Consider the following 18,838-nt stretch of genomic DNA (forward strand, 5'->3'; position numbering starts at 1 on the left):
TTCTAGGATATTCAAGTCTCCTCCACTAACATACATATTTTTATTTCATTTTCACCTCTCCTCAGCAAAACCAGTCATTTTATAATTAGTTTCAGCTGGCTGATTCACTCACACCAAAGGACTCAGTAGGTACTCCGCTTTCCTAAGATTTCTTTGCTCAACAGAGAACTTCTCTCTCTGAAACCACGTACTTCAAATTGCTCCAACTGTCTATCCACATTTCTTCTGTCAGCTTCAGAACTTTTGCCTTATAGACATCTATAAATCTTCGCATTTCTCTGTACAAAAGAATATGAGAAACAGGATCTTCCTCATTCTTTGCCTGAAGTCCAGCAAAAAGAAAAAAAATATTCCATCAACCAAACTTGTGCATTAAATGAAGCTTTCTTCTTTCAAAAGGTCTATGCTTCTTGCTTTTGTCTTGTGGGGAACATAAAATTTCTCCAGTTTCTGTCTATGAGCTTGGTTTAGATTATTGCCATAAAGACTGGTACATGGCTCACAGTCCACAAGCCCTGCCCACACACTAAATGCCCTGAACTAAACAGAGCTGCTTAAGTTAATAAGCTTTTCAGATAGTTTCTGTACCCTACCCACTGAAGCTTGGCACAATAAACCCATGAAGAATAAATACCACTATCTTAAGATCATTATACCAGTGTTTTAACTACACATGGTGAAAATGGTTCATGAAAGAGCCTTTAAACTCTGCTGCAAAAGTTCCTCACCAGAAATCTTCACAGATGTGGGCTGACAGCAGAATACGGGTGAGACTCTGGCAGGTCATGTATGACTGGTGCATTGTCAAGGGTATTGCCTCTTTCTACTCTGAGCTTCTCCATTGTAAACTTTTTTTATGTTGTACTCCTCTCTCCTCCCAGATATTAGCTGTTTCTTCCCACCTATTTCCACTCTCCATTCTTTCAGTACCATTTACAATTCCTAGTCAGATGAAGTCCCTGCCAAGCTTTCTGCCACTGCAGTTCAAATGTCTTTTCCAGGCCTTCAGTTTCTCCCCTTAACTCTCTCATTTTCCTGGCTTCATGACTCCAGTATATATAGTGGGGAAGGGGAAAGATAATTCTGTCTCTTCCAATGCATCTTCCTCCTGATGTTCTGATGTCCTGCAAGCTCCTACCCTGGGTAGCCTCTAAATGGAAATGTCAGTGGTGTTCAGGTATCAGTTTCTCCCAGAGCATCCAACATGTTGTTCAAGCCTGTCCTTCTCAAATGACTCCTGCCTCAAACTCCACTGGTCCTCAGTACTAACTCCTAATTCCAGCATGCCTCTTCCATGTATGAAACCATTTCCATTTTTCCACACTGTTTATACCTCTTCCTGCTTCTCTTTTGTACTTTAGATGTGTTCCATCTGCTCTGTCTTAGGCAGCACAAACTGGCTTATGCTACCTCAAAACTGCGCCTGCAGACAAAAGCTCTAGAAGATCTGGGCTGTACATGTGTGGGTGTGTTCTTACACAAATGTAGAAGGTTCAGTCTTGACTCAGAAGCCATCTACTGCCAAGTCCATTTTCCACCACATGGTAGCACAAGAACTTCTCAGGCAAAAAGAGCGACCAGAACTTGCGAACGTAAGCAAAGCAATATATCACGCACTGGAGGAGATCTTCAGAGGTCGTGAAAATTATCTGGCTAAAACTTTCCAAATAAGTCCAACAGACTGAAGATAGAGACACTTTTTTTTTTAAAGTAATTATGCACTGTGAATAGGGCTGTTTTCTCTCCCAATATCTCCTCTAGTCTGTTGCATCCTTGTCTGTCCAAACCATGTCTGCTGTTGAGTTCAAGACACTTATTGTACTACAGTGAAATTTTAAAAATTAAAATAGTATTTAATATAAAATTTTTTATACATAACTGAAATTTTGATCACTTGTGGAAGTATTTTTATAATGATGGTAAAACCCAGATTTTATTTTTAAAATCCTGTAATTAATTTATATGTTTAATTTTCACTTTAAAAAAATTTGAACATTTTCAACAGTAAAATCAGTTCTGAAATGCAATTTCTTAAATTATACACTAAAGTAATTGGCATAAATAACTGTCTTTAAATATTAAACTCGTGGTTTTTCCATGTGGAATTACACATCAATTGAAAAAAACATAATTCATCACTTCAAGAAACCTCTCATCAAATATGTTCCTTGATGTGGTGTGATATGTCTGCAACATTTGATGATCCCCATTGTAGTATATAATATACTGACCATACATTGCAAGTTATTTACATAAGTAGATAAATTATAGGCTTTGAGACTAATAAAGCACTGTCCCAATATTTTGCAAGAGGATGGAGATACCTTCAGTTAGTTTTTGAGGTTCCTCAGGATCCTTTCTGCCCACAGTGCATACACACCTCCTTCTGGCTTAATCATACTCATTTCTCACGCACTATAGGCCATTAAGCCCCACTTCTTTTCCTCTTGTTAAAGGGGAGGCTGCTAGTTTAAATACAAAGATTTGTGTATTTCTGTCACTGTGCAGACAACTCAAACAGTTACAGCAATGACAAAATGCTGGAGTGGGCTTGGATTATTATTCTGCATGTAAATCTGAGCAGCAGACGAAAAAGAAGTGATAAATTTATTGGGTGACTACCTACTGGCTTCTCCAGTGATGACCTCTGATTACATCAGGCATTTGATGGGATAAACACTTTTCTTCCAAAACACTGCAGATCTGATTGCCAATAAGTCAGCAGGCATTTAAGCACTTATCAATCTACACATACTTGTTTTCTTTTCAGTGCTGAAATTACTCCAGTCTTTAGGAAGCATACACTATCAAATACCCTGAGACAAAACCAAAAAATGCAAGAAAAAACAGCTGACAAGAAAATATTGGGTTTGCTTTACCTGTGAGAACATATGGTAACAATGATTATTATTTATTACTTGATCCTGCTTCAACCCAAAATGTTCTTGGCAACATTTGAACGCAGAAGAAAACATTGTATTGTAACAAAAAACAGCTCAAAGGCTTAAAAGTCAGGCCCTTCAGCAGTCTGTAGTAGTGGAAATGATCCCTAGAACATTAAAGGAAGTCTCCACTCACACAATTTGTTCCCCATCACTGAGTTTTAATCAAGACCAGGGCTTAAAAGACTTGCTAAACTCCAAGCACTACAACTCTGCACAGTCAGGAGCCCGTGATCAGCTGCCTATGGGTTACTCTTTCAGTTTCTCAATGTTCTTAAACACTCAAGCAAAGCCAAAGATTTACCAGAGATTCTCTAAGCTAGTTTGACTAAACTGCCCTCTGAAATGTAAATGGAATTTCCCCTGATGCAATATGGGTAAATGGAGGACAGACCTGTCTATTGGTTAATGAGGCATTTCGTAGGATAACTTCCCAGCTCATCTCTACCACTAAATGCTCAGGTGCATATAGCATTCAAAACACCTCGTCCTTCTGAGTTTTCCCTTTCCTCCAAAACATTTCATTCTTTAAATTTTGTGTTATTTGATGCAATTTCTGCATCCCATACCCTTCAGTCCTGATAGTGTTTCCACCTCTGCAGCAACAGCACAGCTGAGGATAACAGCAGTAAACCTTCTGTTCTCCTTCTGTATGGTTTTGCAGATAGAAGAAAATGAAGATCCCATTAGGTGCTGGATTGACTGGTGAGAACAGGAGTTCTTATCAAGACGGATCCAACTTTTAGTCATATGAGGACATTCATCAGTCTTAGACACCTTTTTTTACCAAATCCAAGAAACTTCAGAAAGTTTCTCTCAGCAGTCTGAGTAGTGAAGGTGTGAGCATCCTCTATCTCCTGTCCTTCAATATTCAAGGCTGGATGAGATTGCACACAGCATGTTTAAGAGTATGAAATGCTCACCCTGTTTCAGGCTGCATAGTATAGTCTGGAAAGAGACTATCACAACAATAGAATGATCATTTAACATCTTTTGGTCTTCATTTTAATCCGGTGGATGTTGACAGTCCATAACATAAAAAGAACTGTAACTTCATGGGACAGCATTCATACCTCTTGCATGAAGAATCATACTTTTCCATTAAGACATGCTTACATCTGCTTGTTAGCTGGCATAAGGCAAATTATACCATCACTTTTCAACAGTGAAAAGGGAGTGCAATGCAAGAGAAGGGCCTAGTGATGAAGCACCTGCGCAGCACAGGTAATTAAGACTACAGAACACAGGCTACAGACTAAGGCTACAGGTCACTAAGATTATGTGAATAGAGACAGCAATCAAAAAATAAAGTTGGAAAAAATCAAATGGTGATAGGTCTGCTCAAAAGAATGTAGCTTGTGCAAAATAAAGTGAGACATAAAGAGATGCCGTACTGAAGGAAGTGTAAAACATCACCAGTTTGTCAGTTTACCCCCATTACCAGTGGGGGCAAATTTAAACAGAAAAATCATTTTTAGGGCTCATGTTGCTTCTTCACAGATCACAAACCATATCTAGCATGGTCTCGAGCACTTCCAAGTATGCAGCACCCACAACTTCTCTGGGCAGCCTGCTTTAGTTTCTCACCACCCTCATCATAAAGTTTTTTCCTGTTACACAATCTAAACATGCCCTTTTTCAGTTTAAAGCCATTCCCCTTTGTCCTATCACTACACGCCCTTGTAAAATGTCAGTCTCCAGCCCTCTTGTTTTAGGTACTGGACCTGTTTTAGGTACTGGAGGGTGGCTATAAGGTCTCCCTGGAGCTTTCTCTTTTCCAGGCTGAACAGTCCCAACTCTCAGTCTATCTTCATGGCAGAGATGTTCCAGACCTCTGATCAACTTCACATCCCTCCTCCATAACAGCTCCAACAGGTTCACATCCTTCTTGTGTTGGTGGTCCAAGAGCTGGATGCAGCACTGCACGTGGGGTCTCACAAGAGCAGGACAGAGTGGGAGAATCACCTCCCTTGACCTGTTGGTCACGCTGCTTTCTGTGCAGCCCAGGACATGTCTGGCTTTCTGGGCTGCAGAGAACATCGCCAGCTCATGTTGAGGTTCTCTCCAACCTGGTATTCTATGATTCACTTTAATCATGATATCTAGATTTGCTATAGAACTGCTCTGGCACACAAAACTTGTAGGGAAGATAAAGATACAAACAAAATACAACTGCAGAGCTACCCGTGATTTTTCTAAGCAGTTAACACTCACTGCTGATATCAGCTGGAGGAAAATCAAGACTGAAAATGGAGTCATCCATCTGCATACATCATAGCTTAGATGCTACAGTCACTTGAGCTTTCTGATGTTAGAGTATGCCTCAGCGCTGCCTGAGAGAAACAGAAGTGGCTAATTCACTCCATGAATTTATTAAGTCTTTGGTTACCTTTCTCTCTCTTTCATTGAGCTCTAAACAGTGCCATGAATTACAGCAGTTTTTGTTATGTGAGCATTGAAAAGCAAGTAAATATTTCATTATTAAAAAACACAAGCAGAAAATGTAGTTGACCTTTGAAGGGACACTGTGCCAAATGTGGAGTCTCATTCCAGTCACTAATAAAAGGTAAAACAGAAGTTCAGTTTAACAAGTATACCTCAGCACAGTCTTAATCATGAAGCTTTGACATCTCTGTAATGGCAATACTACATTTTCAGAGGCATTTAATATATTTAAAAGAGATATTTTAAATTGTCAGCTTAATTCTGAGAAGACTGAAGATAAGGCACAATTCATCTTGACTCAAGCAACCTCCAAATATGTCTGTAAACTCACTTGGCATTGCCTGCAGACTGTTTAATTTCTAGAAGAAGTAACCAGAATAAAAATCTTTTTTTTCTAATTGTGGAGGGGCAGTTAGTCACTTTGTAGAGCACCCAGGAAGAGAAAGGCATTTGAAACACCTCCTTTTGAATAATAGCAATTTTATAACCCCTGCTTTACCCCAAAGTAATGAGGACATCACAAAATAAACATGTCAAAGCCACCAACAAGTTTACATCCTGTCTTAATGCTCCTTAAAAGTACAAACCACTAGAGCTATCTTGAATAAAATACAGTGAAACCATAGATTTAGAAATTCTGCAGAATTTATCAAATGTATTATTCATCTATCTCTTGGCAATAGTTAACGTTATTCATCAAAAACCACAGGCAAAGTGATTTGGTTCTTATATACACTGCTGGATACGACCAAATAAGAAGTTATTTGCTAAACAGTGTCACATAAAACTGCAATACTGAAATGTGACATATTATACAGAAATGCATGCTTATTAAAAAAAGAAACAACACTCCTAAGAGTGTGGTGAGAACAGCTATTTCTGCCAAATCCTTGTCAGGTCTTCTATATCATAAATGACAAAAAAGCCAGGGTCCAGATGCCACTGCATGTTACCTTTCCTGAACCCCACACAGTTACTGTGGAAAAAGGAGTATGGCCATCATGTTGAGATGCAGTAGATAAGATGCACCTACATGAACTGCATTTTTCTGTTGGTTTTGTGTACAATATCTACCAGTAAGAAAATTAGTACTGCCCCATCAGTCCACCTCCTGGACCCAGGAGTCCTCCTCCCCACTAGGTTCCCTTGGTCTCTGGTGCACGGGTTAATCTGATCCTTGTGGAAAGCCACCTTTCAGGACTACTCTTCAGTATGTAACCTGCTAAAACCAGTTCTAGTTCTCCTGTCTACCATATGACCCTAATTCAGAAGGCATTTTGGGAACCATGGAAAAACATATGGCAGCATACCTCTGATGTGCTTTGTATCTACTCTTGTTCCCAGTGCTATTCTCTGTCAACTATGACCAATGACTCCACTTTCTTCTTATGGCTGAACACCCAAATTTCTGGTACTTCCTTGGTTTAGTGGTAAATCTTTGCATACATCCATACAAAGCAGCACAAAGAGTCAAAAGGAGCTCACTGCCAGAGGGCAACTACCACCCCCAGGTCCTTCCCACTCTCCCCAGCTGAGAGCCGCCTCAAAAGCATGGAGCCAATGGAACAGCTCACAGGCTCTCTGGTAAGGCAAGACCATAGCCTTGGTTTGTTCAGAAGATGGCCTGAAGGATTCCTGTGGTATCTTATGGATACCACCTTGACTAAAAAGGTGTCCAGCTGAAACATGGCTGTAACTACACTTGGCAGGAAACACGTATTTTCCAGATGTAACTTCCAGGTGACTATCAAGCCCAATGTTGTTAGCAGTGCTCCTTCTTAAATGAGATGTGGCCAATTACCTCTGCCATTGTTATCTTATATTAGGCAGTTCGTCACATGAGCAATTCAGTGTGTCTCTTCACTTAAGTTACTAAGTAATGCACTCCATTGAAGTGACTAAAAGCACTATCAAATAGAAATTGAGCAAAACCCAATATCAAACAATGTGTAATTATGTGCTGTTCTATGGAAGGCCAATGCTAGTAAATATGGAGATTAATACTGAAGAAAATGAGATCAGAGGAAAATAACATACAACCTTAAGGCATTGGTCATTCATTTCTGGATACCTTTATCAAAGAATAAACTAACATTCAATCCTGTTAAAAGGTGTTCATTCTACCATTGTGAGGTACAGAGTATTCATGTTTCAGACTGAGATCATGATCTGGCCTTCAGCTAGATGTCTTAGACCTTCATGACTATTTACACTGCAAAATTTTCAAGGGAGTGAATTTAACTCTGTGTTTGCAGTTCTAGGTAGGGACCTGACTGGATGCCACTCTAACACAAACAATGGTTGAAAGTGCTCAGCGCATAACAGCGTCGCTCCTGAAAGGCCAAGGTAAGATCTGTGCTGGCATTAATATGAGTTTCAATATTGACTGCAATGGCAACAGTTAGGGCCCTAACATTTATTACCAGAAATAAAACAAAACTGAGTTTACCAGCTTACTAATATGCAGAACCAATTATCACTTTCAAAACTGAATTTCATGGTATTTGCTAGCATAACTTTCTGTCAAGTAAAGCTCAATTATTTAGTTGCTTATTTTCCCAAAACTTCTATTTGCATGTATTATTTTTAAAATAAGCATAGAAGAGTATTTTTTTTTTATCTACTGATTTTTAAGGAACTTTGAGTCACGATACACTGTCTCTTCCTCCATTTTCACTTATACAAAACTAGTAGGAATTACTGGCAGCTATGTTGGTCATGCCAATATTATTATGTAATGGGACTTGCATGTAGCTTCTTATAGGTCCACATATACAGATTTAAAATTAACTGGCTATGTTTTAAACATTGTTTCATTTTATCTTGATCTAGAAGAGACCTGAAATAAAAATAATTCAGCAAACCCTCTGTAGAACATTGTTTTCATCTTTAATGAAAATTCTCAACTTTTTTAGATGCTTTTCAAAACCATTCAGCTGTAGACAAGCAAAGAAAAAGGTTTGCTAAACTAGATTCTGTCAGTTTATTAAGCTAATGTTTGTGAACACATTATTCATTAATATTTCAACAAGGTTTTTAGAAAAGATGCTTCTGTTCATTCATCTCCCAACAAAGCCTATGAACTGCAGAGAACTAAACTGTAACATGGCTCAGTTGTTTGCTGACATTTTTATAGTAAGTCAAATATTTAGCAGTTTACTTCTTTGCCACAAACAACATAATCAGAAAACATCCCTGTGCTGCCAGAATATCTCGGTTAAAATGTGGTGCACATGCAAACTGCAATCCAACTTTTTTATGATTGAGTGATCGAGTCTGATGAAACATAAAAATCGGAGTGTAAGACAAATCTGAACTGCCTACTCCTCTTGAAAGCGCAATACAGTTTATTCTATATTTTTTTTTAAACAAGTATTAAGACCTATGTGGCTCTTATCCATGATTCTAAAGCAGTACTATGTAGAGTAGTTTGAAGTGCCATCACCAGTGAAATTTAAACATTGCCACTTGAATTTCTAACTAAATTTGGCTGGCACTCACTATACATTATAATGAAGACCTACAGTGAAACCCACCCTTTGAAGGGGTTAATTGGGATTTTGCCATTGATCTTAACAGGACCAACATCTACTCAAGATTTCTAGGTTTTTCATACTCTAATACATGCCAGTAGGTACAGAAACACAGTATTCTAATTAATTTAAAACTATTTCATCCCAGCTAGCATATGACAGCCACAGTAAGCATCAGAGGGATAGCTCAGCAAAAGTTGCCTACGGGTAAAGGTTGTCATATGTCTGAAGAAATTAAAATGAAGTATTAGCTCTCCTGTATTTAATTTACCTACTTGACAATTATGCCTAGGATTCTGAGTGGTGAATTAAATTTCCTGTTCAGCTCAATACCACCTGCACTTTGAACTGTTGGTAGCACAGAAATGTTATTCTGGGCAGACGTGATACACACAGCCCTAGAGCAGCATAGGGACCCTTTCACTGACCAAATACAAGGGTTCCCCCCACAATATCATCCTTCAACCACTGAAGAGGAAAAGGAGAAGAAGCAAGACCTTAATTTCATTCAGTGCCTATAAAAAAGCAAAGGCATTATAATGTGATGCCTCGTTTAATTCATTCTAAACTCCCTCTAATCAGACTACTTAACTCTAAAGTGCACAGTCCTGAGAAGAATATCACACACCACATTACCCTTAAGTTCAAGTGAGCCAGTGTATGTAAAAGCTTGGCAGGAAGACATCTGTTACATATCGACAACATTCACTTCAAGAGGTCTTAGGATACACATCTTTCTATTTACTCTTCTTATGAATGATTTTTTCATTCATCATTTCAGCTACAATTGCCATTCTGTTACTAAAATAAACCAGAAGGTTTCCTCTTTCCTTTGCATAATTGTCAACTACATTAACCTTGTCAAAAAAAACGCTCAAGAAATGAAATTAATATAGCAGTTTAAAGACAAAATTGGCAGGTACTATATTGTACTTGGACACATCAAGTAAATAGCCTCATACATCAATCTACCGTCATCAATGGCAATATTCTGCAACCTACTAATGTTGTTTATTACATTTGTGGTGTGAAACGCCAAAGTAAGTACAGATATCGGTCCAGCAGATGAAAACATGGAAATGATATCTGATATGCCTGAGGAGCACGAACTAGTGACTCAGGTGTCATTTAATCGCCCTGTACTTCCAGTACGGAGAGTGGCTGCTCTCTGTACAATACGGTACCGGCAGCGACCTGCTCGCCAGTGCAGAAACTGCAGTGGAAACTCCGGGGTCCACCGTGCCCCGTCCCCGCGCTGCGCCCCGACCGCCGGCGCCGGGCAGCGGCGGCCGGCCGCCCCTCGCCCCTTGCCCCGGGGTGCACCGCACACGCCGTCGCAGCGGGTCGGAGCTCCTACAACCCAGTCCCTCTTTCCCCCCTGTTTTTGGGTGCACTGCCAGCCAGGGGCTGTGTTCCCCCGGTACCCCGCTCCCTGCCTGCCCCGCGGGTTCGCTGGACCCGGCGCCTCTCCCGCCCCTCCTGCCCCGCGGTTTCGCTGTCCCGGAGGCGGCGGGTGGGGAAGGGCAGGCGGCGAAGTTGCCGGGACTTACGGTGGCAGCGCTACCGGCGCTGGCGCGGCACCTCTCCCGGCCTCCCGTCACCTCGGGCCACCTCCGCGGCGGCTCCGCGCCCGCACCGGAGCAGCCCGGACGTCCCTTCACTCCTCGGAGCGGCGCATGGCGCTGCCCGCTCCCCGACACCCACCCGGTGGGTTCCCGCGGCCCGGAGGGGGCGGACAGGCACTAGCCAGGGTCGAGCCCCTCCGGCGGGGCTGCGCCTCGGGAAGCATCTGCCTCCTCTCTCCCGCGACGCGCCCAGCCCCCGCTCCACCCCGGGCGCGGCGGGGCTTCGCGCCGACGTCGGTGCGGGGCGGCCGGAGCCCGCCCGGCGGCGGCGGCAGCGCCTCCCCCGCCCCCGCCTCCCCGCGGCTCCCGGCGCTGCTGCCGGCGGGGCGGCCGTGCCGGAGCCGGCGCTGCGGGGGCGGCGGGGAGCCGGGGCCGCGCAGCGCCTGAGGAACGGCGGTCCCGCTGCGCGGGGCCGAGGGACACCCGGCCCAGGGGCGGGGGCGCGTCCCCCACGCCCCTCGTCCCCGCGGGGCAGGCGGAGGCGGCAGCGCGGCCGACTGCCCTTTGTCCCGGCGGTCCTTTCCGTGCGGGGCCGGGAGTTCCCGGTCCGCCGTCGGCCGCGCTCTGTCCGCAGCGAGGGTGCGTCGCCCCGCAGGAGCTCGGACCCTGCGGTGTCAGAGGCCCGGCCGGGGACCTCACGTCCTCCTCTTCCTCCTCCTCTTGGAGGAGACGGTCTCCAGACCCGAGCCAGCGTTGAGGTTTCATCGCGGGCATCTTTCGGAAAGGAATGCCGGGGGAATGCAGGGCGTGGAGCGTGGGACCCTTGCGATCCGGCACCTGGGCGGGTGGGGCGCTACTCCCGCAGCGGATCGAGGGTTGCAGTGGCCCCTGGCCGCCCCGGGGATGCTGTCCCGCGTCCTCCCGTCTGCCCTGTCTCCTCTGATGCTTTTCCAGCTTGCATGAACCATCTACCTACCGTCCACCAAGCTGGGGAGGATGAACAAGGGATGGCCGCAGCATTCATCGGACGGCAGAGTCATCTAAATTCTCGTTTCTCCTCCAGAAGCCATGTAAGCGTTTCAAACTAACTAACTCTAAGAAGAGGCCGAGAAAGACCTGGTTCCAAGCACCCCTGGGCACCTCTGGTCTCCTCAGAAAAGCAGACCCCAGCTACACGGGCACGCAGGGGCAACTGAGCCAACACCCCCCACCTCGCGGAAGAACGTCGAGTGGTTGTGCATGAAGTAGTGCAGGGAAGGACTTCTCTGCTATGACTGTTCCAAGCTGCCCGACATTTAAACATCCAGAGAGCCACAGTGAGGGCGGGAGACCGAGCGAACGCACGGTGATTCACCTCAGCACTCCTGACAGACATGTCAGGGCGGATAGCAGGTAGTGGAGTGTCTTCCCAGCAGGTGGAGTCAGGAAGCAAACAAACTTGTTCAAAAGGTACCACCACCCGGCTGAGAGCTTTTTTTCTTTCGTCTTTCTGTGTGAAGGCTGTTGCTGCCATAAAATAAAAGAAACTGGCTTTAAAGTCGCCTCGCTTACTTCTGAATGGAAAGTTAGCTCATACTGAAGCGGTTCTCAGGTGGTTTTTTTTCCACCTGCCACTTTCTCTTATAGACTACAGTCAAATTTTACAGCTTGCCTTTCTCACAGAAACCTGCATGCAAAAGCAGCTGGCTGCCTTCCTGCAGCTCAAGCCGTGCTGAGAAGGGTGGGAGAGACGGGAGCAAGGGAGCTTAGTGTTCAGAAGTAGGTGCTGGGCTTAGCATGCACCAAGGTCCAAGAAAAAAGAACTTGCAACTTTTCCCAGGAGCTGATAAAAGAGTTCCTCTAGATAATACCACTGAAGAAATTTTTCCTCCTTCCTCCTTGATATTGGGGGGAGTGGGGGCAAGCTGGGGCCAACTGTAATAAGAATTGAGACACTCAAGGAATACTGATGTAAATTGTTATCCCTTTAGGATTTAAACTTTCACTGTAGGTTTTATCCTTTACTATTCTGGAGACAGCAAAGAGAAACGTGGAAGCTGCTTTTATGAGCTCTCAGTGTGCCACAATTGCTTCACTCTTCACAGCATTCTCTGGTAGGAACAGTGAAGTTAGGGGAGGTTCTCATTAGCTGCACTAGGTCTGGCACCATGGAGCAGCACCCCTATGGACTCACTGCAGTCGTGTCCCTCTCATGCTACAGCTGCCCCGAGGTGGGCTTGGGTGAGTCACTGTTCTAAGTGCTTCAGATGTTTGTGGAAGAGGAACTGCTGAGAAGCAAAACCTCATGCTGAAGCCTAGGGAAAGCAGGAGAATCCCTATTCCTGACACTGCAGCAGTAAATTGAAAGAGGTAAAATAGAGAGCTAGTTTCTCCCAAGGTCCACCTATTTAGGAAATTTTTGTGTGTTACCCAGCTAATACTGTTCATTCTATGATTGGAATGCATCACATTTTCACTGACTGGTTTTATATTTATTTCAAAACAGATTGCATGTTGCTCTGTTTTCTTAGTGAATAGTATTCATCTGCTTAAGTATAAATCTGTTGTCCCATAATCTGGAAATAGCTTTCCTAAGGTTTGGGTGGTTTTTTTATAAACTCCTGTTGGTTGACCATTATCTTGCACACAGAAGCAGCACTTTCTCTTTTGTTCTGCTGCAAGCAATTCCACTGTGCCCCATAGGACTGCAAGCATGAGGAGTTACTATTTAGCATGTATGTGAAATACTGGTCATGCCCATAAATAACAACTGGAAAATTATTATTAACTGTACCTTGATGGTTTTATTTCTTCTTATGCTCACGAGTCATTACAACACTGACTTCTGTGGAAATGAGGCTGAGCTAGTGTTTTATGTTGTGATGTTATAGTTTTACTTTGTATGTGAAAAGTGAAGAAAGCCCAAACCTTCCAAAATTTCAGTGATTTTATTCTGTTAGTAGGGAAAACATTTTTTCACATAGTATGGAAAGTTGTGCAGTTGTGTAGTTTGTCTCATTTACACCACCTTTTATTCTTTTATAAACAAAAATATATTTTGTTTACCTTTAATGGTACTAGAAGTGAGGATGCCACTTATGAAACAGGCACTAGTCTAATTTTCTTGGTCAGGTGAAGAATTTGAAAGAAAAATTCCCAGCTGGGCCTATAAGCTTTCCATGGATTGGGTAGAGAAATTTCCACAATCTTTTGCAGATGCCTGCATTGCAAGCTGCTGGGAGACAAATTATTTCCTGTCATAGTTTGTGCATCTTTCCTGCTTGGCATGGTATACCCCATAGGAATTACCCAGAGCACAGTATTATTAAAGAAGAGTTTGTTCAGATTTAGGTCGTTTGAAGCACGGGAAGTGTGAGCACTGAGCTGTTTAGAGAAGACTGTGGGGCATGCTGTATCCTTTGATAAAAGGATTGTAAATAATGTGCTTGAGTGAGGGCTGCATTCACAATCTGGATAAAAAATTGGAATGAATAAAAGCATTTAAACAAAAAGGGTAAGACATTCACCCTAATCCAGTACAGGGTCAAAAGAATGGGAATTTGCCATTAGCTTCAGCAGAAGTTACATCAGTCCCTATAAGGCTTCCATAGGAGTATTTAATTCTTTTGCATACAACTTGGTAATCTTCAGTCCTGGACGTGACCTGATTGAAAACTCTGAGAATAGTTACAGAACTATCAGCAGCAATGCAGGCTTCCAAACCCTGCCCGCTGGAAAACACATCAGCTCTGTGAGGGGAAATTCATGGAGCGGCTATAGCTGCTGTTCCAATCATGCATCTCTAATGAGACAATGTTTCTTCTAATTTTCAGAAAAAGAGGCCACTCCAGAATTAGGGATTTGCAGAGTGACCGGTAAACATATTTATAAGGCTACTGCCAGTTGCAGAAGTCCATTCCAAACAAGAAAGGCAACATCAGGAGAAGTATAGAAATGCTCAAGTGGCTGGAAGACATATGAAGGGTTTAGACTAGGATTATTAGAGAATTATAACAGTGTTTTATTTCTAATCTCAGAAGCTATCAAGTTATCAAAGAACTGTGTTTTTTAAACAGCTCTTTCCAAAATTAAGGCTTGTGTTAAATTTTTTGTTAGTTTTGTTTGTAGAAACCTGAAAAATCAAGATTTACATGTTTATCCAACAGCAGATGTTTCATTAGAATGATGTACAAATTGTTCTTATGTCACAATAGATTTATTTAAATCAGTTGCTTAATGTACAACAATCTCAGTAAGTTTCTTAATGCACAAAAAAGGCGTGGGTAATTGCATTTGCCTCCTTGCTTAAATTTCTGTTTTTAATTTATGTTACGTTACGTAATGTATCCAAGTATTGATTCTTCAGTTCACATCTCAGGACTTTCTAAGAGGATCTCCAAAACATTTTGAAGTGAAGGGAAAAAGTCCCAACATATGCCTCTAAAAGATAATTTTTGGGTTTTAGTGGTTTTTTGGGCTTTTTAAAGAACAATACATTAAGTCAGTAATTCAGAGATACAAAAGCAAAGAAATAGAAAATGAAAAATATAAGAAAATTACTTGTATTCAAGTTTTCAAAGAATAAACAAAAATGAATAGAGACATTCCAGTTGCTAGTATTTATACCATGTTCAATTTTCTCTAGAAGAAACTATTTTAATTTAGCTACACATGTTTTCATTAGTACAGCACTCAGTAATTATCCATCTTGGTAGCAGAAACACAGTGGGCTTTGCTTGCTCTGTGTAGAGGAGGGAAAGGGAAAGCAAACAAGATAATGAAAATCTAGGGAATGTTTCCAAAGAGTGGGCACCTGATTCCCTCAGAATGAGCAAGTATTTTCCATCTTCATTTGGAACCCAGTACCCCAGGCTTCATTAAGCCAGTGTGTAGCTGTACATGATTCTAGAATGAACCTCAGCCAAGCATCAAAAAGAAGAGCTCTTCAGGAGAATTAAAGGCACTGACAGTTGCAAGAAATTTCCTCTCTGGTGTTTGTACAGTGTATAAATCATTACATATTCTAGATCACACAAAATTTCCCTGGAAACTATTTTAAGAGCTTATGAACTGTCTACAAACCACCAGCAGGCATATTTAATAAATCATACATACTTACAAGGTTCCATCAACGTAAATTTTACCTTAAGTCAAAAATGTAGTTACAGGTAATCTAAGAATCTATTAAAACTCAAGACTCATCTATGTATTTTCATACGGATAAAATTTTCTGTCTTGCAAACTGGCCTGGGGCCTATGTATCATTAAGGCTTTGCTTACCCCCTCAGTATATGTTTTAAGTGAAACTAAAGCAGTGCTAAAAGGTCATATTAGTTTTGTGAAAAAAGGTGAATTTTAGATGAAATCCTTGCTCTGCTAGACAGAAATTATTTCTGATTAGCATGGTATTTCAAAAAGTCTTGTTACCTGAAAAATATAACTGTAATAGACACACAACTGATTAAACCCCAGCTCTTGACAGTAAATGTAGGCTTAATCATTCTCATTATCATCATTTGTTTGTCACTCAGTTTGACACGTCTAAAATTAAGTTCTGCCCCTCCAAACAAGTTGGTGTGGAGAAATCTCCTTGTGTTGGGTGTGAAAATTCTCCCACAGCAACACGACGAGTGACTGACATAGAGTTCCTTGGGTGCAGAGATGTTTGCAGGGTGGAGGTGTTAATCAAAGTCTTTAGAGGGAGGCACTGCTGTCTCCCATCAACAGAATGCCTGGCAGAGCCTTGGTGAATATACTAGAGCAGTGAGGGGCCTTACACATACTTGGCCATAATGACACGTAGTACAGGGAAGCTGGGAAATGTTTCAGCTGCCTTTAGGGCTGAATATCAGTATCACAAAAAAGACATTAGAGAAGAAGTCTAATCAATTTTTCTCAGCTTTTAAAGATGAAATTGGCAGAATTCATTTCAAATGGGTAACAACCTTTATGCAATATTTAGACTCAGAGCAGCTGAAGAGGCAAAAGTTCAGATAGTTTTCTCCAGATACATCTGAATCCCCTTACAGTCTTTTCTTCTCCTTGTCTCTGAAGTCTGTAAGGAATCTGTGGAGTAGGGATAATTTTCAGTATTTCATCTAGCATCATAATTATAACCCATGCGAGTCTAGAGGGTTTGATGAGCATGAGAACATCAGCTACTACTTTTATATTTAACCTTACTGTAAGGAATGAGGAGCATAATTATGAGTAGATTTCTAAATATACAGCTCATATTAAAGGAAGTAGGATGAGAATGTTTGCATCTCAAAGGACTTAAATTTAGGTTCTGATGACAAAACAAGTAGGTGATTGCATGCAGTTGGGGACAAACACTAGCCTGGAAAAGGGAGCTAGCAGGAAAGCACTAAAGAGACAAAATGCATGCTTATCATGTTGATTCACGTAAAAAAATTCACCTTCTCACTTCCAGTGTTATTCTCCTCTCACTTCTCTTCACACATGCACACAAGAACAAGCACATATTTATTCCAGTATGGTTAGTAATTGAATATCTTTGACACTGTTTTTCCTGTAACAGCTGCCCATTTAAATCTCACCAACCAAACTTGTAATAGAAACTAAATGTAGTTATTGAGGGTCAGATGCTCAAAGAGAGCTGCAAATCACAGAACACAAGTCTTCAGGGAAATGTCTGAGTGTAAAAAATGTTGCTTACCTTTGTCTGAACCTAATGATTCACTTTGTACAGCAGAGGCACAGATAGCTGTGCATCTGAGGTCTCCCTTAGCTGCATTTCCTTTCCTCCTGATACATAAGTGAAATCACATGAAGAGGTCCTACATCAGGCCTGCATTTCTGAAAGAGCACTGGTGCCAGGCTCTAGAGGGTCCAGACATTTAAATGCAACAAGATCTCCCAGAGGAAAGTAATTTTGTCTGCCACTTTTCTTTTCTTTTCTATTCTTGATATGTTTTATCACTTTCTCAAGCCCTAAAAGCCTCTCCTTAGTTCTTCTTATCATCATGAAGTCTTTGGAGGTAGTCATGTCTAAAATACTCCTCTGTGTTCTGTTTTTGAACACACTGCTATTTCAAAGGGAAAAATAAATGCTAGAAAGGCAGGAGATGCAGGAGTTGACACCTGCCTAAGTCCAAACCAGTCCTTTTAGTTATTGCTGAATTTCAGAAAGCAAGAATATTAGAAGTTTTCAATCAGAAGACTGCCAATGCATTTTAGTCTTGGCCAATAACACCTTTTCTGTTTGTGTTTTGGACCTTGTCTGTAGAGAGATTTGGAAAAAGATTTAAAGGTTTCTTTCAAATGCCAGTAAGTGAAAAATCTGAAATTTTTACATAAATAACAAATGTCTCAGACAATAAATTGCAACTGGAAAGAAGAAGAAAAGCATTCTTCTGTTGAAACTTCCTGTATGATGTGGTTTTAGCAGTTTTTTAAGCTGAAACCTTTTTTAAACTGTTAGTTTTTGCTGACAAGTCCTAAAAATAAAAATGTGGCATAGTTTTCCATACTGTTATGTTCTGAGCTGTGATTCACCTCACAGGAGTTTAACAAGGTTCCTTTCAAATTCTTCATAGCCTGATTTTTGTCACTCGCAGTTTTACAGAATGTGAAAATACATCAAATTTGGGCAGCAAATATACCCAGGACTCTCACTTCTCTCCACACTACTCAGGCATAAACATGTACACATTTACATCTTTATTCTAGCAGTAATATGAATCCATTTGTTGTCCAGTGTAATCTCCCCCGCAAACTGTGAACACAAGTTAAATGTTAGCAGGATACTCAAAGAAGACTGCAAATCACAGAAGAAAATTTGAGAGAGTTGTGCTTAAAATTTCTGGTTCCAGTTTGAGCACATGGTGTGAATTCAATAGTTATAATTTCCATATACTCTTTCTAAAGAGGGTGAATTCTAAGGACATCATTAGAGATGTGGTGGGACCAGTTTCATTGCGTGTTAATCTAATGAAAATCCTGATCTTTTGTGATGCTGGCATCATTTTTCTCAATGTAACATCTCTGAACTCACTTTGCAAGATGAGTTTTCCTAGTGATTAATGAATTTTTTTGAGGCGTGGAACCTGGCTCACCACGTCTAAACAAGTGTGGGTCCTTAGAAGTTGAGTTGGAAACTGAGGGTCAGTAACTTTTAATACATAAATGAAGTGTTTAACACTCATATTATTTCCATATTTATTAAACCATAATGAAAACTGAAGCACTTGTGCATTTCATTCTTTCTAACAGTGATTCTATTTACTGCAAGAGCATTAGATGGTGTGTGGTATGAGTCATATATTTCAGATGACACAATTCTTGTTAAAGATCTAGGACATTCATTTAAAGGTGTTTCCAATCCTTTCCAAGGAAAGTCAGACAGGACATA

General features: G+C 41.5%; 1 protein-coding gene across 1 annotated transcript in view; it reads right to left on the minus strand.

The window, feature by feature from the left end:
- CALCR (calcitonin receptor) overlaps positions 1-10,547 on the minus strand; it is a 157,684-nt gene extending 147,137 nt beyond the window's left edge. Inside the window, exon 1 of the mRNA XM_069006840.1 lies at positions 10,471-10,547. The gene's annotated coding sequence lies outside the window, so the exon portion shown is untranslated. The remainder of the gene's footprint in view (positions 1-10,470) is intronic.
- Positions 10,548-18,838: the final 8,291 nt, after the last annotated feature.

Source organism: Aphelocoma coerulescens, chromosome 2, assembly GCF_041296385.1.
Source record: "Aphelocoma coerulescens isolate FSJ_1873_10779 chromosome 2, UR_Acoe_1.0, whole genome shotgun sequence".
Taxonomy (NCBI): domain Eukaryota; kingdom Metazoa; phylum Chordata; class Aves; order Passeriformes; family Corvidae; genus Aphelocoma; species Aphelocoma coerulescens.